General features: G+C 44.1%; 3 non-coding genes and 1 pseudogene across 3 annotated transcripts; all 4 read right to left on the reverse strand.

Moving 5' to 3' along the window:
- Window positions 1-90: 90 nt before the first annotated feature.
- On the reverse strand, window positions 91-304 carry LOC141222286 (U2 spliceosomal RNA; annotated as a pseudogene).
- Window positions 305-6,411: 6,107 nt separating this feature from the next.
- On the reverse strand, window positions 6,412-6,601 carry LOC141222862 (U2 spliceosomal RNA). Its single transcript, XR_012290605.1, has one exon. It is a non-coding gene; the product is annotated as a U2 spliceosomal RNA (small nuclear RNA).
- A 6,172-nt stretch (window positions 6,602-12,773) lies between these two features.
- On the reverse strand, window positions 12,774-12,964 carry LOC141222577 (U2 spliceosomal RNA). Its single transcript, XR_012290341.1, has one exon. It is a non-coding gene; the product is annotated as a U2 spliceosomal RNA (small nuclear RNA).
- A 3,019-nt stretch (window positions 12,965-15,983) lies between these two features.
- LOC141222850 (U2 spliceosomal RNA) lies at window positions 15,984-16,181 on the reverse strand. Its single transcript, XR_012290595.1, has one exon. It is a non-coding gene; the product is annotated as a U2 spliceosomal RNA (small nuclear RNA).
- Window positions 16,182-22,137: the final 5,956 nt, after the last annotated feature.

Below are 22,137 nucleotides of genomic sequence, written 5' to 3' on the forward strand. Positions count from 1 at the left end.
CAAAGAGTCCATCCCAAAATCCGACAAACAAGCAAAATGAACAAAAAACATTGAATTCAATTCTTTCTGATTTTAGAAACTGCATTAAAGAAGGGGTGCACCGGTCCTGGAGATACTGCAATACCAGGTCAATGCGTGGAGTGGACAGAGCAAGCTCTTTTTCCATCTCCCTGTTCTAAAAATCCATTTAATATATGGTCCCCAGATAGGGGACGTATCAGATATTAAACTGATAAGAACAGATTTTTTTTTTTTTTTTTTTTTCTTTAAAACCACTCAGGTTTAGATATAAGCAAACAGTTAACCAGACTTCGTCATAAGTTATACTGCCACTTCATAAGCATCATTGTGGTTTCTTTATTAAAGTATTATTCAACAAAAATACAAACAAGTAATCCTATGCCAGAGACATTTCCAGAAAAAATATCAACGGTATTTAACCATATCCTGCCACTTAAGGTATTTCCACACACCTTCAGAATCTGTTCCACCACCACCACCTTCTCTTGTATCCCACAAATAGATTACATATAGTCTTGCTAAGATCAACCTAATACAATCATTTACTGTTAAATTTACTCTTTTAAACACACACAAATTTCTCACATCCCACAAGCTCTCCTGCACACACACCATAATAAACCACATCATCCTTTCTAGGCCACGACGACTAGCACCAAAACCAAACATAGCCACTCTCCAATCAATAAACTTCACACCAGCAACCCCTTTACACAGTCCACCCACACCTTTCCACACATCATACGCAAAATTACAATCCCACATAAGGTGCCTCACCGTCTCATTCGCTCCACAACCATCCCTTGGACATACTGCAGATCTTATGAGATCTCTTTTCTTCTGAAAATCCCTCACTGGCAAAATATTATGAAGGCCCATCCATACTATATCTCGCTGTCTATTCGACACACCTTGAATGCTTAACTTCTTCCATACCCGCGCAACTTCCATAGAACGCAATCCCACCACATTACTCTCACACTTATTCACACACATCTTCCCCATCACCTTCTTAACCAACATAAAGTCTTTCATTGCAACTGCTAACAAATCATTCTTCCTCACAAACTTCTCAATCAAACCATACCACTCAGGACACTTAAAAGCAACAGGCACATTCTTATCACGCTTCACCCAATTCAGACCATACAGCATCCATCCAGCCAAATACTTACACATAAATGCCCCTTTATTATTCTTCCCAATCAAAATGACCGTAGTCTTAATAAAATGCAATGTTAGAAACACTTCAATATTCGGAAACTTCAGTCCCCCATACAAATATTGCTTAAACAAAATCTCTCTCTTAAGTCTTTCCATCCTACTGCCCCAAAAAAACACAAAAATTAGTTTCTCCACTTTTTTAATTTTCCTATAGGGCACTGGAAAAATACAAGAAACATAAAGCAAAATAGGGAGAATAACAGCCTTAATAATAAGAACCTTCCCTACCAAAGACAAAGAACGTAACTTCCAAAAATTCATCTTCCGCACAATCCGCTCACCACATTCATCCCAACTCTCATAACCTTTCAAATCATCATTAAAAAAAACTCCCAACACTTTAATTGCACCATCCACACCAGCCACACCATCCATCTTAATCCTATTGTCACCAAAACATTTAAACATGCATTTGTTCCAATTCACACGAAACGCTGACGCGCCACAAAAAAAATTCAACAACAATTTTACTCTCTCCATAGAGGCCACACTCTCACTCACCACTACTACATCATCCATATATCCTAAGACTTTCACAGTCATTCCACCACTCCCTGGCACTAACAAACCACGCACCACTTTCTCTTTCCGAATCATACACATCAGTGGCTCAATCACACACACAAATAATACCGGTGACATGGGACAACCTTGCCTCACACCAGACCTAATACACACTTTCTCACTCAAAAACCCATTCACCAGAAATTCACTCATCACCTCCCCATACAATCCTCTCACGGCACGCACAAATTTCTCCGGAAAACCCATTCTACGCAAAACCTCAAATAGAAACACATGAGACACGCGATCAAACGCCTTTTCAAAGTCAACAGCCATCACCATACACTTCTGCTTTCTTACTTTACAATCCCACAACACATCTCTTAAAAGACACAGATTATCCGTCATACATCTACCAGGCACTGCACACACTTGATCTTTACCAATCACATCAGCTACAACCACACGCATCCGACACGCCAAAATTTTACTGAATACCTTGTAATCGGCGTTCAGAAGCGTAATTGGCCTCCAATTACTCAAACACCTTTTATCCCCTTTCTTATGGATTAAGACCACCACTCCCTCCTTCATTGAACCCGCAAGCATCCCATTCTCCCACATAAACTGACACACTTCCACTAAATCCATACCCATCACTTCCCACATCATAACATATAGCTCCACAGGCAAACCATCCTTCCCAGGCGTCACATTTTTCCTTGCACCAAACACCGCTTTCTTAACTTCCTCCTCAATCACTGCCTCACATAGACCAGAACATCCATCCTTATCCACCTTACAATCCAAAGTCTTAAGCACTTCTTCTTTCAAACTCTCATCCACCCACTTCCTGCCAAACAACTCAGCATAAAACGTGACCACTTCCTTCATTACATCCTCCCCACTCACACAAACACCATCCACATCAAAAATCTCCTCCATACCCTCCTTCTTACCATTTATTTTTTTAAAGAAATATCTTGAACACTTTTCATCTTTATCAAGATGGACCACCTTTGACCTAAAAATTATTTCCCTTCCCTTCCTCTCCAAAGTCCTCTTCAAATCCTCTCTCGCACTTCTTAACAAATCATCCACATCCACACCACACATCCTCATTTTCTCTAGCCATTCCACCCTCATCATTAAATCTTTATATTGACTCCTAACCATGGCAGCCTTTTTATAGCCCCATCGACGAAAAAACTTTTGCACTTCATACTTCATCCAATCCCACCACACCAACACACTTTCAAACTTACTCTTTTGAGATTTACACCAACTATATTTTTTCTTAAAATCATTCACAATTCTCTCATCCTCAAGCAAACTCACATTCAATTTCCACACACCTCTCCCATGCACCCGCCTTAAATCCCCTCTAAACTCACCTTTCAGGCACACATGGTCCGAAAAAGGAACTGAAAATTGAGAAAAACCATCACATATTATATTTTTAGAAAAAAACATCCTATCAATCCTAGATGTTATCCCACCCCTGTCAGCTTTATAGGTTGGTGGTGGTGGCTTCCCCAAATAAACCTCAGCAGCATCAAAAAAGAAAAAATCAGAAATAATGTTTGCCAATTTTTTTCCTGAGGCATCAACTTTCCCCTCAGTTACACAGTTAAAATCACCTGTTACTATCACAGGGATCCTACCAGGTAATTCTAAACATAATTTATCTAATAAACTTAACCTGTCTTCTTTTTTTGTAGGACCATAAATATTTATAATTTTAACTTTCCACCCCCTCCCACACACAACTGCAGAGATGCAACGACCCACCTCTATTACCTTATAATATTCAAAAACAAAATTTCTATTATTTAATACTATCCCAACTCCATCATTTTTATTCCCACTAGAGCCAGACCAGATATGCTGGCCATATGGCCAATCAGCGTCTTCCAGGGGTTCTTCTATACCACACTCCTGTAGACACATAATATCAAAAGAATGGTTATGTAAGAAGTCCAGAATCACAGATCTTCTAACTCTAGACTTTAAAAGTCTTACATTAAGGGACGCAATGTCCCAATTTGGTTTAGAGACCATTCTTTGGCTCAAAAACCAGAAACACCAGTCTCAGCAAAAAAACATGCCTTCCTTATCCTTTGTCATCCGGCGAACTCCCACTTAGCTGAAAGATAGTGGACTCCAAATTCTCCTCCAGGTAAGCCGTTGACGCAGGAGAAAGAGAAACCACTGGGTAATCCTGCTCACTCACCGGACTTGCCACGCATTGGCTACTTGATGGTTCAGACAACCGGGCCCTTTTATTCTTAGCGCGGTCCGGTTCCTCAGAAGACCTCACCCCAGTCTCAGTGAAGTCTCCTTGACCTCCAGCTCCCTCTTCATCCATACTTTCACTGCTCCAACTGAGAGCCGGGTCCCCTGGGATTTCCAAGGCTCCCTCACGTTCTTCACAAAAGGAGTCAATGAAACCCCCCTGATAGGAAGAAATGTCCATCTCAGCTGCCAGAACCTCTTCCACTCTCCCGGGCTCCACCAGTAGGTCAGCAGATGCCCTCACTGGAGCAGTCTCCACACGCTGTTCCACTACCTTCACCCTGGAAGAAACTGCGGCCTCAGGTGCCACACTCTTAGGCCTCGGAGAGTTCGAGACCACCTCAGAGTATGCCCTTGCCTTGCCCTCGTTCGCACGACGAGTACAATCCTTAAAGGCATGCCCCTCCATACCACAAGCATTGCAAACAATTGGATTGGTACAGTCCTTAGCAACATGCCCACTTTGGTTGCACTTGGAGCAAACAGGCACAGCAGTACAAACCTCTTGTAAGTGTCCGTACTTCTTACATTTCCTGCAAAAAACTGGGGCCTCAGGAAAGAAGAGAATACCCCTATCTCTCCCAATAGAGAAACTTTGGGGAGGGTAATGAACACCTCCAGGCTCCGAAGAACTTTCCCCAAATCTGACAAAATATCTGTATTTGCCAGTCCATAAGTTCTCCTCGTTCATGATTTTGTGACTGTTGCTCACAAAGTCACAATGCTTCTTAAGAAAAGTCGCAATGTCATGTTCGTGCACAAAGGGATTATACATAAATATGACTAGGGGAACATCACCTTTGGAGTACAAGACTGTAAAAGTCAAACCATGCAAGGTTGGATTCTTCTCCTGCTCCCTCAACTTCTTATACAGGTTCCGGCAAGCCGCCATAGATTGTAGCACCAAGACATACCGTCCTTCTTTCCGGGATTCCTGCAGGCAGACGAGGTTTTCTCTTGTCACTTCCAGGATTTTGAAGATCACCTCGTGCACCATATATGACAGATTGAAACGCTCTCTGACAGCAGCATCAACTTCAATGCGGAATGCATTGCGAACCCGATTGTCATCGGTCCCAGCATAGCGTATCTTCACGCCCATTATGATCACTCTCTCGTTCCTCCTCGTTCTCCCCCTAAAGCAGCAACCGGCTTAAGCCATCAAGATGGCGATGCCGGAAGGCCAAGGGAAAACACTCAAGGACCCCAGACAAGACACTTGGTCTTAGCCAAAAGGCCGAGAAGCGATAACCAGAATTGGTTTCAAACTACGGAGCCACCCAAGGATCCTGAAAAGTCCATTTGTGGAGATGAGCTCCTGGACTCCCGTTAAGAAGACATGTTGTCAACCTCTAGATCCCTTACATGCCTGCACTTTTCGGCTTGCTGCTGCTGCAATCCACGCGTTTTAGATCTGCATAACTCCACCTCTTTAAACACAGCACCTTCACCCCCTGCTGTTCCCACCCGCCTCAACACCGTTGGAAGGGAGGAGAACCAATTAAGGCGGGGGGTGGGGTGGAACGAGCAGCTGTCTACCCTTAGCAGGAGGGCTGGTGATTACATACCTCTCCTGCTGCTGCTGCTGCTGCTGGCTGTCCAGCAGCAGACTGAAGGTGGCTGCTGCTGTGCACAGGTATATAAAGGCTCAGAGCCTATTATGACACGCGCAGCCAGCGTTCCATTGCCACATTCCATCTACTGCAGGCAGGATACCTGGCTGGCTGAATGTCGCTGAGAAGCTCACAGAGACCGCCATAAGCAACAGTTTAACAGAATGCCACAGACTAATCAACCAAACTTTTTGGGTTGGGTTCTCTTTTATAGTCTGCAGGCATTAAATGAAAGAAGTCAGTGTTCCAGCAGAGGGAGACAACGTTTCAGAAAAGGCATTGTAGCAAACCAAAAAAGAAATTTTAAGCGCAGCAGAGTAACCAGCGCACATACCTGTTAGCTCAGGTGAGTTTAAAAGGCTGCTGTTGATAACAAGGGCATTTGCTAAATAGATGGTGTGTGTGCAACAATATACTGAAAGGTCAATTATATTGTGCAGCTTATCTCACCACCTGTAGTTATTTAGGTGAAAGCTCCAAAATGCTTGCCTAATATGTCTGTTTATCCAAAAGGAAGTAAAAAGGGAGAGCTAGAAAGATAGCATTTCATTACATTACATGGCAATGCAATGCACAGTTGCTGAAGTTGAACCAAAATGAGCTTGTAATCTGGCTTCTGCAACTTTGAACATGAAAAATCCAATGAGGAGAAGAAAAGCAAAGCCAAAGAGTCCATCCCAAAATCCGACAAACAAGCAAAATGAACAAAAAACATTGAATTCAATTCTTTCTGATTTTAGAAACTGCATTAAAGAAGGGGTGCACCGGTCCTGGAGATACTGCAATACCAGGTCAATGCGTGGAGTGGACAGAGCAAGCTCTTTTTCCATCTCCCTGTTCTAAAAATCCATTTAATATATGGTCCCCAGATAGGGGACGTATCAGATATTAAACTGATAAGAACAGATCAGGTTTCAACATAATTTATTAAGTGCGTAAAAGATGGTTTACAATCAAAAACAACAACACAAACAGTACATTATTAAAACACAGAATTCCACCCATAAAAACCCCATATACGATTAGCATCCCTCCTCCCAATACATTTGACATCCCTCAAGTAATAAATATACATCTGGCTAAAAGCAATTTTAAGACAATCCTTCACAGAAATAGCATCACGTTTAAAAAGTAAAATATTGCGTGCCTTCCAAAGGGCGTCTTTAAAACAGTTAATCATACACCAACATATACAATACTGTTGAGGGGTCGGACATTTAAAAAGGCCATATAAAACATATTCATGGTTAAAATCTCTTAAACCGCAAGTCCATTTTAAAAGAATCCCAACTTTGTGCCAAAGTTCCTGTGCAAATGGGCAATTCCACATAAGGTGCAAGGTGGTTTCGTCATTAACACATGAGTCTCTGGGGCATTTGGCTCTGGCCACCAGGCCTCTCCTGTGTTGAAACTCTCTGGTGGGGAGGCACTGGTGGACCACCATCCATGCGATGTCCTTATGTCCATTTGCTAAGAATTTCCCGAAGACATTCTTCCAAACTTGCTTCGATCTCTCTTCTGAGAAATTTACTATGGGGGTCACATCTTCATTCCTCCTCAGAAAAGATAAAAGCTTCTTGTGGTCTTTAAAAATGTCCATATTAAAATCACCAAGGCTATAAAATCGAACAGTCTTTTCTAAGATTGCTTGGTGTTTGGGGGGGCATAGTAAAACAGGGGAATTCAACGACAACTTTAACCATCTTTTAAAAATCATCCCACAAGTATATTTTAAAAAATAACTTAGCGCACTATTACCATTAAAATGTTTGAAACAAAAGCAGAAATAATTTAAATACAAATAAATATGTAAGTCGGGGACATCCCTTCCGCCGTTCATTTTATTCTTCCTCATTATTTCTCGCCTTAATTTTTCCATTTTGGAGTTCCATAAAAACATAAAGATCATCCTAGTCATTTTTTTAATTAAAACATCTGAGGGGGGGTACACCACAGCTATATACAGTATGAGGGGTAACAACACTGATTTTATAATTAAAATTTTCCCCTCCATTGTTAGGGACCTCAAACCCCAAAATGATATTTTCTTTGACATTTTTTCTATGACATTCTCCCAGCTTTGAGTTCCCACATTCTCCTCGTTAAAAACAACTCCAAGAATTTTTACATTGTCTCGTTTTATAGTGAGCTGCGGGAGTTGGGCGGTGTCCCAGGATCCCAAAGTCAGACATTCAGATTTATTTAAATTAAGTTTAAAACCGGATGCCTGGGAAAAAAAATCAATGCGCAACACCGCCCTCCGGAGGGAAGCAGGGTCCACGCACACAACCGTCACGTCATCCATGTAGCCAAAGACTCTCACATCACTGCCACCTCCGCCTGGAACAGGAACCCCTCTAATCACTTTGTCTTTCCTTATTGCGCTCAGCAGGGGCTCCATGGCGCAGATGAACAGGATGGGCGACAAGGGGCATCCCTGCTTCACTCCAGACTCAAGGGGAACTCCATCTGTTAAAAAGCCATTAAGAGAAATTTGACTAAAACAATTTTTATATAAAATCTTAATACAATTTAAAAGCATATTAGGGATACCCATTCTTTTTAAAACTCTAAAAAGAAATCTATGAGAGACTCTATCGAAAGCTTTTTCAAAATCTAGGGCTAAAAGAGCTACATTTTGACCCCGGTCTCTGGAATACCAAATTACATCCCTTAATACGTTTAAAACCTCTGAAATACTTCTGCCTGGTACACTACAAACCTGCTCAGGCTGGATTAGTTTGGCAATGACACTCCTGAGCCGGTCTGCAACCACCTTAGCAAGTACCTTGTAATCAACATTTAGGAGAGTTATGGGTCTCCAATTCGCTAGAGTACTGCGGTCACCTTTTTTATATATCAAAGACACCACTCCTCTCCTCCACGAAAATGGCAACTGTTCACAAATAAAAACTTCTTTAAAAAGCATAAAAAGGTCCTCTTTTAAAATGTCCCAAAAAGTAAGGTAAAATTCTACAGGTAGTCCGTCACACCCAGGTGCTTTACCCTTAGAGAAACTTTTAAAAACATAAAATAATTCCTCTAAAACAATATCGCGTTCTAAAAACTCCTGGTCTGTAAAATTTAACTTAAAATCGAGATCATTAAGAGCATCAGATAAAAAGGACTCATCTATACACTTTTTACTAAAAAGATGCTTATAAAAGTTAAAAGTAGCATTCAACATTCCCTGCATAGATGTTTCACCCTCTAGATTTGTGATCACTTCTCTTTTATCCATGACTTTTTTGAAGAAGAAGCGAGAGCACTTCTCCCCCTCCTCCAAGTGCTGCACTCTAGAGTTAAAAATAATCTCTTTCCCCTTTGTGTCTATGCAGTTCTGAATTTCAGTTTTTAGGCCAGCAATATCATCTCCCACCTCCACCCCTAGCTCTTTGAATTTAAAAAGTGTTTGTAGTTTGGTGTTAAGATCACTAAAACATCTTTTTTTCTCTCTAGCTTTACGTCTCCCTGCTTTTATAAAAAACATTCTGACTTTTTTTTTCAAATTTTCCCACCAGGTTACCATAGGGGCATCAGAAGGTTTTTGTCGCCGCCAGGCTTGATAGGCTTTACCAAAGTCTTGTCGAATCAGAGGGTCCTCCAGCAGGTAAGTACTTAGATGCCAGAGGCCCCTGTTGACCCTCTGTTCATCCCGGTATTCTAGATGCACCTCCAAGCCCTTATGGTCAGAAAATATATTTGATGTTAAAACACATTTAACAGGGTTAAAATCATCTGATAGGAAAATAAAATCGATCCTGGAGGACACCCCTCTTCCGGACCACGTATAACCAGGGTCCGTCGGCAGGAGTGACCTCCACGCATCGCATAATTTAAAATCAGTTATAAAATCTTTCAATAGATGACATGACTTATCCAATTTGCGTAAAGGGTCACCCCCTGCTCGTTGTTCACTAGCACAAAGACAATTAAAATCACCCCCTACGATCAGGGGAGATGACCCAGTACAGTACAATGGCAATATCCCAAATAAATTAATTCTCTCTTGCTTATCAGGGGGAGCATAAATATTCATTACACGTAGGGTAAAACCATTAAATTTAAAATGCACTAAAACCACTCTGCCTGGTACTATTTCTGTGACAGCATTTATAGTAATATTTCTCCCACGACAGAGGAAGCCCACCCCCGCTGACTTGTTGTCATTGGAGCCAGACCAGATGGAGGGCCCCAGTCTCCAATCTGTCTTGATATCATTATAATTTAGTGCATGTTGTATCCCGCATTCCTGTAATAAACATATGTCAAAGTCAGTGGTTTCTAAATACTTGAATAGAGCAGCCCTACGAACTGGGCTCTTTAATGACCTCACATTCAGTGAGACAAGTCTTAATGTGGGCATTCATAGGTCAGGGTGGTGGATCTTCCATGAGGACACCTGACTCAAAGCCCTGTATATCAAATTGCTCCAGGACATCCGGGCTAGAGGACCCAAACGACTCGATATTCTGTGAGCCGGCGGTTGCCCCCTCGTAGGTCACGGTTCCCAGCCACATTCCAGGAGACGCTGGGGCTTCGACATTCCGTCTCTTTTTCGGGGCAGACTCCACTAGGTCACTGGTGCAGTCCTCCTCTTCCTCCACCTCCTCCAGGGGAGGAGACTGGTCCATCAGGACAAGATCAGCAACACAGATATCCTGATGTTCGCCACCTAGAAGCAAAGCCCCCTCATCTGGCTGGCTAATCGCCCTGGAAGATCCTGAGGCCATCGCTGCGTGGTCCCCTGTAGCCAACCGCACAGGGGCACCACCCTCCAGCCCAACAGGATCGGTATCGGGAACCATCGATACGGAGGATACCCTCCCAGAAGGAGGACCCCCCCGCTCCGGTCCATGCGAGGTCCGCCCATCGTTAAGGGACTTCGATGCAGGTGCCGCCCCAGAGGGGCCTCCGGCTCCCTGCTCCATACCAGCCTTCTCGCCCTTCGAACCGCCCTCCGACGCCGGCCTGCCAGTGAAGACCGGTGGGCGCATCGGCTCAGCTTCAGAAGATGCAGCTTCTGCGTAGGTCCTGCTCCTGGTCCTGTTGGGGCATCCTCGGAACATGTGCCCCGCCTCACCGCAGAGATTACATTTCCTCCCAGCGGGACAGTCCTTCATTAAATGTCCGTAACAGCTGCAATTATTGCAGCGGTCTACTTTCCTGCCCGTGCAGGACGTTTGGGTATGACCCATTTGTCCACAGTTCCTGCAACATACTGGCATTCCAGGATAAAATAAGTAGCCTCTGCTCTTACCGATTACGAAGGTTGAGGGAGGGTGTAGCATTCCTCCCACTCCACTAAGGTCCCTCTTTAGACGGGCCATATACCTTCTCTTGCCGCACCAGAAGCCTACCGCGTTCTTCACAGTACCCAGGTATCTCAGATCATCACAATAGCGGGTAAGGTAGGTCGAGATGTCTGCAGCTTCCACAAAGGGGTTCGGGAAATGCACCACGATGGGGATCTCGTCATAAGCATACAAGAGACAAAAGGTTAGTCCATCCAATTCATCTAAGTAGTTTTTCTCGTTTACCTTTTGTACGAGTTGCTGACAGCATCCCTGGCTCTTGAAGGTGATGGTGTATGTCCCCTTGTACTCGTTGTCCTGGAAGCAGAATATGTCTTCCCGCCGAAACTCCAGAACTCCAAGAAGAATCCTATGGCAGATGTAGTCCAAATTCTTCTCCATCCTCGATGCTGCTCCAACTTCAATCCTCACGGTGTTCCGCATCCGGGCATCACCCGATGAATATGTGAGCGTTGCCGGCATCCTTCACTCAGGAACGTACCGACTCTTCTCTCTGAAAGGCGCAAGCCTTCATGGGATCTCTTCCCGTTGCCCCCGGACTAATCCTTCCTCCCAATAGCAGCAGGGGGGTTAAGTCCCTCCGAAGAGGAACGATCCCCCCAGGCCGAGAGAAAGGGTACCAAGAGCACCTCACAGGCAAGACCACACAGGTAAACCTGATAGATCGTGCCAAAAGGCCGAGAAGCGATAACCAGAATTGGTTTCAAACTACGGAGCCACCCAAGGATCCTGAAAAGTCCATTTGTGGAGATGAGCTCCTGGACTCCCGTTAAGAAGACATGTTGTCAACCTCTAGATCCCTTACATGCCTGCACTTTTCGGCTTGCTGCTGCTGCAATCCACGCGTTTTAGATCTGCATAACTCCACCTCTTTAAACACAGCACCTTCACCCCCTGCTGTTCCCACCCGCCTCAACACCGTTGGAAGGGAGGAGAACCAATTAAGGCGGGGGGTGGGGTGGAACGAGCAGCTGTCTACCCTTAGCAGGAGGGCTGCTGATTACATACCTCTCCTGCTGCTGCTGCTGGCTGTCCAGCAGCAGACTGAAGGTGGCTGCTGCTGTGCACAGGTATATAAAGGCTCAGAGCCTATTATGACACGCGCAGCCAGCGTTCCATTGCCACATTCCATCTACTGCAGGCAGGATACCTGGCTGGCTGAATGTCGCTGAGAAGCTCACAGAGACCGCCATAAGCAACAGTTTAACAGAATGCCACAGACTAATCAACCAAACTTTTTGGGTTGGGTTCTCTTTTATAGTCTGCAGGCATTAAATGAAAGAAGTCAGTGTTCCAGCAGAGGGAGACAACGTTTCAGAAAAGGCATTGTAGCAAACCAAAAAAGAAATTTTAAGCGCAGCAGAGTAACCAGCGCACATACCTGTTAGCTCAGGTGAGTTTAAAAGGCTGCTGTTGATAACAAGGGCATTTGCTAAATAGATGGTGTGTGTGCAACAATATACTGAAAGGTCAATTATATTGTGCAGCTTATCTCACCACCTGTAGTTATTTAGGTGAAAGCTCCAAAATGCTTGCCTAATATGTCTGTTTATCCAAAAGGAAGTAAAAAGGGAGAGCTAGAAAGATAGCATTTCATTACATTACATGGCAATGCAATGCACAGTTGCTGAAGTTGAACCAAAATGAGCTTGTAATCTGGCTTCTGCAACTTTGAACATGAAAAATCCAATGAGGAGAAGAAAAGCAAAGCCAAAGAGTCCATCCCAAAATCCGACAAACAAGCAAAATGAACAAAAAACATTGAATTCACTTCTTTCTGATTTTAGAAACTGCATTAAAGAAGGGGTGCACCGGTCCTGGAGATACTGCAATACCAGGTCAATGCGTGGAGTGGACAGAGCAAGCTCTTTTTCCATCTCCCTGTTCTAAAAATCCATTTAATATATGGTCCCCAGATAGGGGACGTATCAGATATTAAACTGATAAGAACAGATACTACACTTGATCTTAGCCAAAAGGCCGAGAAGCGATAACCAGAATTGGTTTCAAACTACGGAGCCACCCAAGGATCCTGAAAAGTCCATTTGTGGAGATGAGCTCCTGGACTCCCGTTAAGAAGACATGTTGTCAACCTCTAGATCCCTTACATGCCTGCACTTTTCGGCTTGCTGCTGCTGCAATCCACGCGTTTTAGATCTGCATAACTCCACCTTGTTATGCACACGCCCGGGCTGAGCGGCGTGTGCGTGTGATTGTAGTGATTCCACTGGACCATGAACCGGAGAGTGCCTGGAGGGGCGTGACTAAGTATCTGGCCGATCCGACCAAGATGGCACGACGGCATACGACGCCAGTGCACCAGGGAGAAACCGGGCAGAGGGACCAGGTGCTACTCCAGGTCAAACTCCGGACACGGGGGTTGACCCACACAGGGATTACTGGATCAGGCTGGTTAGGCTGGCGCACAGACTGGAGGGTGTAGGCAGGCACGACTGGTATGCAGGCAGGCGGGTAAAGGCAAGCGCAGCTAGGGTGCAGACAGGGAGGCACTAGCAGGTAGGAACATAGGCGGGATAGGACCCAGTACACACTGGGACTCAGGAACAATACAGGTAGAGGGGTACAGGCAAGCACAGCTAGAGTGCAGACAGGGAGGCACTAGCAGGTAGGAACACAGGCGGGATAGGACCCAGTACACACTGGGACTCAGGAACAGGCAGGTTAGGCTGGCACAGACTGGTGGATATAAGCAAACACAGCAGGTATGCAGATGGGTGGATACAGGCGAGTATGCAGGCAGGGAGGTACTGGCCGAAAGGACGGGCTGGAGCACAGAAAGGTTAAGACCCAGTACAGACTGGGTCACAGAACCGCAGATGCGGTAGACAACCACAGCAGAGAGGGAACGCCCGAAGCGGTGGGCAAGAACAGAGCAGGACAGGACTGCCGGAGCAGCGGGCAGAAGCAGGGCAGGACAGGACTGCCGGAGCAGCGGGCAGAAGCAGGGCAGGACAGGACTGCCGGAGCAGCGGGCAGAAGCAGGGCACGACAGGACTGCCGGAGCAGCGGGCAGAAGCAGGGCAGGACAGGACTGCCGGAGCAGCGGGCAGAAGCAGGGCAGGACAGGACTGCCGGAGCAGCGGGCAGAAGCAGGGCAGGACAGGACTGCCGGAGCAGTGAGCAAGGAGTCAGAGCAGGCTAGAACCGCCGGAGCGGTAAGCAAAGGAGTCAGAGCAGACTAGAACCGCCGGAGCGGTGAGCAAAGGAGTCAGAGCAGGCTAGGCTGAGTAGGGGGGACAGGGCTCTGTTCACACGGAACAGACAGGAAGGGAAAGGCAGAGCCAGACACCCACAGGGTACTTGCAGTGAAGTAGCGAGTGGACCACAAACTCACAAACGGGAGTACAGAGACAACAAGCAGGAGTTAGGTACGAGTTCAGACTCTGCAGAAAAAGGAAGGGAACGGACATAGAGGCAAAACAGGTAATGGATAGGAGAGAGTTCAGACTGGAACTGAGTGTACGGAGGAGACCGACACTGCAGCGGGATACAGGAGCGGGTCTGGGAATACGGCCCCCAGAGAGGCAGGACGAACAGGCAAGGAGCGTGTTCAGACAGGACAGACAAGATACAGGAGCGGGTCTAGGTAACCAGCCCCTAGAAGGCGAGAGGAACAGGCTAGGAGCGTGTTCAGACAGGTCAGAAAAGATACAGGAACAGGTCTAGGTAATCGGCCCCTAGAAGGCAGGAGGAACAGGCTAGGAGCGTGTTCAGCCAGGTCAGACAAGAGAACACAGAACGGGACCTGGCACCTTCAGAGTGCAAGCACACACTGAAAGAAACACTATGCTCAGGCAGGGATAGATGGGCGCAGCTGAGCTATATACCAGGTGACAGACAGCAATAGGCTGAGGACGCACAAGAGGTGTGACCCACAGCAGGTACAAAAAGCAGGAAGTGATCGGGCGCCGCCCTTAAGCAGCAGAAACAGACACAAACAGACAGCATGGAGGGAAGCCAGAGAGACATTCTGGACAGGAGATCAAGTGCGCGCTCTTGCACAGTGGGAGATGGACCACTATGCAAGGACGCCGCCAGGTATGTTACACACCTCTTTAAACACAGCACCTTCACCCCCTGCTGTTCCCACCCGCCTCAACACCGTTGGAAGGGAGGAGAACCAATTAAGGCGGGGGGTGGGGTGGAACGAGCAGCTGTCTACCCTTAGCAGGAGGGCTGCTGATTACATACCTCTCCTGCTGCTGCTGCTGCTGCTGGCTGTCCAGCAGCAGACTGAAGGTGGCTGCTGCTGTGCACAGGTATATAAAGGCTCAGAGCCTATTATGACACGCGCAGCCAGCGTTCCATTGCCACATTCCATCTACTGCAGGCAGGATACCTGGCTGGCTGAATGTCGCTGAGAAGCTCACAGAGACCGCCATAAGCAACAGTTTAACAGAATGCCACAGACTAATCAACCAAACTTTTTGGGTTGGGTTCTCTTTTATAGTCTGCAGGCATTAAATGAAAGAAGTCAGTGTTCCAGCAGAGGGAGACAACGTTTCAGAAAAGGCATTGTAGCAAACCAAAAAAGAAATTTTAAGCGCAGCAGAGTAACCAGCGCACATACCTGTTAGCTCAGGTGAGTTTAAAAGGCTGCTGTTGATAACAAGGGCATTTGCTAAATAGATGGTGTGTGTGCAACAATATACTGAAAGGTCAATTATATTGTGCAGCTTATCTCACCACCTGTAGTTATTTAGGTGAAAGCTCCAAAATGCTTGCCTAATATGTCTGTTTATCCAAAAGGAAGTAAAAAGGGAGAGCTAGAAAGATAGCATTTCATTACATTACATGGCAATGCAATGCACAGTTGCTGAAGTTGAACCAAAATGAGCTTGTAATCTGGCTTCTGCAACTTTGAACATGAAAAATCCAATGAGGAGAAGAAAAGCAAAGCCAAAGAGTCCATCCCAAAATCCGACAAACAAGCAAAATGAACAAAAAACATTGAATTCAATTCTTTCTGATTTTAGAAACTGCATTAAAGAAGGGGTGCACCGGTCCTGGAGATACTGCAATACCAGGTCAATGCGTGGAGTGGACAGAGCAAGCTCTTTTTCCATCTCCCTGTTCTAAAAATCCATTTAATATATGGTCCCCAGATAGGGAACGTATCAGATATTAAACTGATAAGAACAGATTTTTTTTTTAATTTGGCTATCCCCCACATGGGGATAAAAACCGTTTATTTAAAATTTAACAAATTACAGAAATAAAACCATTACATCCACATTACACTTTCGGGACTTCAAAGAAAAATAAAAATTCCATCACAGCAAATTTTACAAGACTTCAAATATTCCATAGGTTAAAAAGCCATTTGCCTGCCAACGTTACATTCTTTTTCCTGTCCAATAAATAGTATATGTACATTTCACTTTTACAAAAGGCTAAAATATCATCTACTGGTAACATTTCATGTTTAAAAACAGCAATATTTCTAGCATTCCAGAGCGCTATCTTGGCACAATTCACTATCTTCCACGCCATTATTTTTTGGTCCATTGTTGGGCATTCCAGAAGACCATATAACACTGATGCAAAATTAAAGTCCTTGAGGTCCACCATTTTCTCCAGCAGGGGGATTAGTCTTCTCCAGAACTCTTTAGCAAAAGCACAAGTCCATAAAAGATGCTTCACTGTCTCTTCTTCTTGACAACCTTCTCTTGGGCAGATGGCAGACCTCACAAAACCTCTTCTGTACTGGAATGCCCGGCAAGGAAGACAGTGGTGTGCGCAGCTCCAAGACATGTCTTTCTGTACATTAAAAAGATAAGGGGCGTTAATCATTTTCCATATGTGTACAGTTTTGTCATCATCATAACGTTCAATATCACACAACGTCACATCAGTACTAATTTGTTTGAGTAGTGTCTTGCTGTTACATAGATCCCCTGTCTGTTTCTTATTCAAATTAAAATCAAGAATAATTTTCTTTAAAATCTCATAATGTGCAGGTAGGTTAAAAGCATAAGGAGAGGATAAAACCGTTTCAAACCAACCAAACCTTCTCATGAGAAAACCAGTGTTAAAACGCATAAAATAGGAAAGGTAATTATCTTTAAAAAGGGTTTTAAAACAGAAACAGAAAAAATGTATTAAAAGAAACTTATCTAAAACAGGGAAATCTTTCCCACCTTTAACCTTTGGCTTTGTCACAATTTCTCTTTTGAGTTTCTCCATTTTTGAGCCCCAAAAAAAGGTAAAACATACTTTTGTAATTCGTTTCAACAAATTTGTAGGAGGGGGGAACACCAAACTAAGATATAACAGGATAGGTAATATCACCATTTTTACAATCAGAACTTTACCTTCCATTGACAGCTTTCTCATATTCCACATGCAGATTTTCTGATTAATTTTCTGTGCTGCCGCATCCCAGCTATTAAAACCATTATTAGATTCATTAAAAGAAACACCTAAAATAGTAATGGAATCTGTAACTGCAATTGGTACATCATGTAAACTCATCCCCCCGACATTTAAAATATTACATTTAGTAAGATTAATTTTAAAACCGGAAACTGTACAAAAAGACTGAATTTGGCTTATCGTTTTTTGTATTGAAGGTACATCACATCCAAACACTGCTACATCATCCATATAGCTTACAACTTTAACTTGTAGACCGTTCCCTCCGGGTAAGGGTACTCCACATATTTGCTTATCCTGGCGTATTGTACATAAAAGGGGTTCTATAGCACATATAAAAAGCAGGGGGGACAAAGGGCAACCCTGCTTCACCCCTGATTTTAAAACTACCTCTTTTGTTTTAAAACCATTAACTAAAATCTTACTCGTACAATCATTATAAAAAGCTTTAAGAGACAATAAAAACCCACCCGGAATGCCCATTTTTTCTAAAACTTTAAAAAGATAAAAATGAGACACGCGGTCAAAAGCTTTCTCAAAATCCACCGCTAGGATTGACATCTTTGTCTTTCTGGTTTTTACATCTTCAATACAATCTTTCACCAGGTTTAAATTGTCCCAGATACTACGCCCAGGTACCCCGCATACCTGATTTGCATGAATTACTTTATGTATCACCTTTTTCAACCGATTTGCACAGATCTTAGCCATAATTTTGTAATCACTATTTAAAAGAGTTATCGGCCTCCAGTTTTTAAGATCCGTTTTGTCACCTTTTTTGTATAGTAGTGATACCTCACCTTTCTTCCATGAGTTGAGTAAAACCTTATTATTAAAAACTTCGGAAAACAAATTAAACAAATCATCTTTTAAAATATCATAAAAACTTATATAAAACTCTATGGGGATACCATCAGGGCCCGGCACTTTACCATTTTTAAAACTCTTCATGGTTTCTAAAATCTCTTCCTCAACTAGAGGTTGGGATAAAAAACTTTGGGCATCAGCATCTAGGGTGGACTTGATCTCCCCCAGGAAAGTGTGTATTAAATCATGGTCTACAGTTTTTACATTAAAAAGATCATTAAAATAGACATTTACCTTATCCAATATAACGTTGATATTATTATCTCCATCTATGTTATCAATTATTGTTTTCGCCTGTTTGTTTTTCTTAAAAAAATACCTGGAACAAGTCTCATCCTCTTCTACGTGTTTTACCTTTGAACGAAAAATCAGTTCTTTTCCTTTTTGTTCCAACCACTTTGAAATTTCTCCTTTAAGACTCAATATATCATTACCTACATCCAGACCATTGTCTTTGAATTTGTACAATGTCTGTAACCTGATATTAAGAAAATTATAGATCTCAAACTTTTCTTTAGCTTTTTGTATGCTTTTCTTTATAAAGAAATCTTTAATGTTTATTTTCATTCTATCCCACCAGGAGCTAAAAGAAATATTGGGGTTTTTCCTTTTTCTACAGTTTACATAAAACTCAATAAAATCCGATAAAATTTGTGGATCTTTTAAAAGGGACACATTCAATTTCCAAGATTTCTTGCCACATTTCTTCTTTCCATTAATCCTCACTCTAAAAGATAAAACCTTGTGATCTGAGAGAATATTAGTTAAAACTTCACATTTCACTGGCAGTATTTTTTCTGAACCTAAAACAAAATCTATCCTGGAGCTACATGTAGAATTGCTCCAGGTGAAACCAGCGTCTATAGGGCTATCCTTGTTACATTCTTTATACACATCAGTTAATTTACAATCATTTATAATATTGCTTAACATTCCAGACGTTTTGTCATAATTTCTACTCACGGAACCGGAGCGTCGGCTTTCGCCTTTTAAAATACAATTAAAATCACCTGCCAGGATAAAAGGTTCAGAAATGTTAATAAATAAAGGTAAAATTTCCAGCATATCAGCCCTTTCATTTTTATCAGGTGACCCATAAAAATTTAAAAACTGCCATCTTGTCCCATCAATAAAAGCCTTAACTAAAAGAATACGACCCGGTAAAATATCTTGGATAAAATCAATAGACACATTTCCCTTAAAAAGTATAGCTACCCCGGCTGATCCGGTTGCATTTGATCCAGACCAGACCGATGGACCATGTTTCCACTCTTCCTTATATTTTTTGTAAGAAATCTTATGAGGGATATGACATTCTTGTAAAAAGAAAACAGAAGCTGTAAAACAGGTTAAAAAATGTAAAACAGTAGCTCTTCTGGTCTTGGATCCTATGCCTCTCACATTGAGGGAAACACCACTAATGTCAGCCATCATAACAAATGGTTAGGAAGAAACAAAAACTGGACTTTACCTATCCGATGGACGGATCAGACCACTTGGACTTTCACCAACGCCCTCTTCTGAATCCACCGTTATCAAAGAGTCTTCATCATCGGAGAAGGAACATTCACTTAAATTAAGACCCGACGCTACTGGGGTGTAGCTCGGAAGGATATTGAGAGAAAGGTTACACTGGGTCTCCATAGGCTGACCATTTAGGTCCTCATCAGGTGGGTCTCCGAGAGGCTCCGCACTCCCCTGCTGACCCGCAGAGGGTCGTAACACAGGGGCAGGCTGCGCACATGGCGGAGCCTCAGAGTCCCCGGAGGCAGCCAGGTTCGGGGCCCCACCTGGGGCAGCAGAGCCCCGGGACCTCGGGATTCCAGAGTCTACACCCCCGTGAGGGGATGTATCCATCTCCTCCCTATTAGCCACCTCCACGGAACCATTCTTTTTCTTATTATGAGACCTCACCAAATGCCACGTACCGCCCTCGCTCTCGTGAGACCCAGTGGGAATTTTGGGCTCGGTGTCAGCCTTTTGGCGCTCTTTTTTGGCCTTACCGACCGCCCCTTTATGATCTTTCTCAGCCTTCCTTTTAGCCTCCTTATGGTCTTTCAGCCAGCTCCTGGGCTCCTGTGAGTTACCTGTCATTGACTCGGAGGGATTGTTACTAGTCGAAGCGCCCTTATCACCTCCCGAGGCTCCAGGTTGCTGTTCCTCCTCCTGAGGGGTGGTCTGATTGGCCCGTCCATTCCCGGATGTCTTGGACTTCTCCTTTTGTTTTTGTTCATCCTCTCTGAACCTGTGAGGGCAAGAAAAATAGAAATGACCAGGTGTCCGACAAAAAGAACATTTTTTTTCATTTGGGCACTCCTTTGTGTCATGTTCAGTACTGGCACAATTTCTACAAGTGGCACCACAACTATCCTTAGAGTGCCCATAGAGACCACAATACCTACAGAAAAGTGGCATTCCTGAGAAAAAAAAATCCCCATTAGTTTGTCCTATTTTAAATCGAGCTGGAGGAAGTCTCACACCTCCAGGGAATTTAGGGTCTCTTTCACATTTTACTAAAAACTTCCATTTTGAGGTCCAGATGTTAAACTCATTCAACACTTTCCCAATCAATTTCACACTTTTAAAATAAACTGACAAAAAGGAAATGACCTCTGGTGCCGTTATGAAGGGTGAGAAGATTTTCACAACCACCATCTTTACCTCATCCAGGACGTGCTCGATGATCTGAATCCCTTTTAGACCAGGGCTATTTTCTACCGACTTAACTCTGGACAAAACATCTTTGAAAATACCTTCGCCAGTAAAGGTTACATCATAGTCTCCACGTCGAGGATAATCCTGGATAGAAAGGATTTCGTTGGTTCTGACGTGGAGCAGTTTCTCAAGCACGTCCTGGACTACATATCCCAGATTCCGAATATCGGAACCACCAGCCGTAAAGTGGACCCTTATGGTGTTCTTGAGCCTCGCATATAGAGGAACGAGGTTGGGGTCAACCTCCATGGTATGGCGCAACAAAATGCAAATTGCAACCACCTGCAATCTGCGCCTTCAGAGCTTTGTGATAAAGCACCTGAAGGCTGGGGGATCGCTGCCCGTTACCCTAGGACTAATCCCTCTCCCTAATATCAGCAGGCAGGTGAAGCCCACCGAAGTGGACGATCCTGCCAGGCCAAGGAGAGGGGTACCTGAGTGCCCTTCAACTGAAACCTCCTGCTGTGAAGCACTTGGTCTCAGCCAAAAGGCCGAGAAGCGATAACCAGAATTGGTTTCAAACTACGGAGCCACCCAAGGATCCTGAAAAGTCCATTTGTGGAGATGAGCTCCTGGACTCCCGTTAAGAAGACATGTTGTCAACCTCTAGATCCCTTACATGCCTGCACTTTTCGGCTTGCTGCTGCTGCAATCCACGCGTTTTAGATCTGCATAACTCCACCTCTTTAAACACAGCACCTTCACCCCCTGCTGTTCCCACCCGCCTCAACACCGTTGGAAGGGAGGAGAACCAATTAAGGCGGGGGGTGGGGTGGAACGAGCAGCTGTCTACCCTTAGCAGGAGGGCTGCTGATTACATACCTCTCCTGCTGCTGCTGCTGCTGCTGGCTGTCCAGCAGCAGACTGAAGGTGGCTGCTGCTGTGCACAGGTATATAAAGGCTCAGAGCCTATTATGACACGCGCAGCCAGCGTTCCATTGCCACATTCCATCTACTGCAGGCAGGATAACTGGCTGGCTGAATGTCGCTGAGAAGCTCACAGAGACCGCCATAAGCAACAGTTTAACAGAATGCCACAGACTAATCAACCAAACTTTTTGGGTTGGGTTCTCTTTTATAGTCTGCAGGCATTAAATGAAAGAAGTCAGTGTTCCAGCAGAGGGAGACAACGTTTCAGAAAAGGCATTGTAGCAAACCAAAAAAGAAATTTTAAGCGCAGCAGAGTA

This window comes from Phyllobates terribilis, unplaced genomic scaffold (assembly GCF_046119375.1).
Source record: "Phyllobates terribilis strain yellow unplaced genomic scaffold, ASM4611937v1 Scaffold_361__1_contigs__length_1927384, whole genome shotgun sequence".
In the NCBI taxonomy this organism is placed as follows: domain Eukaryota; kingdom Metazoa; phylum Chordata; class Amphibia; order Anura; family Dendrobatidae; genus Phyllobates; species Phyllobates terribilis.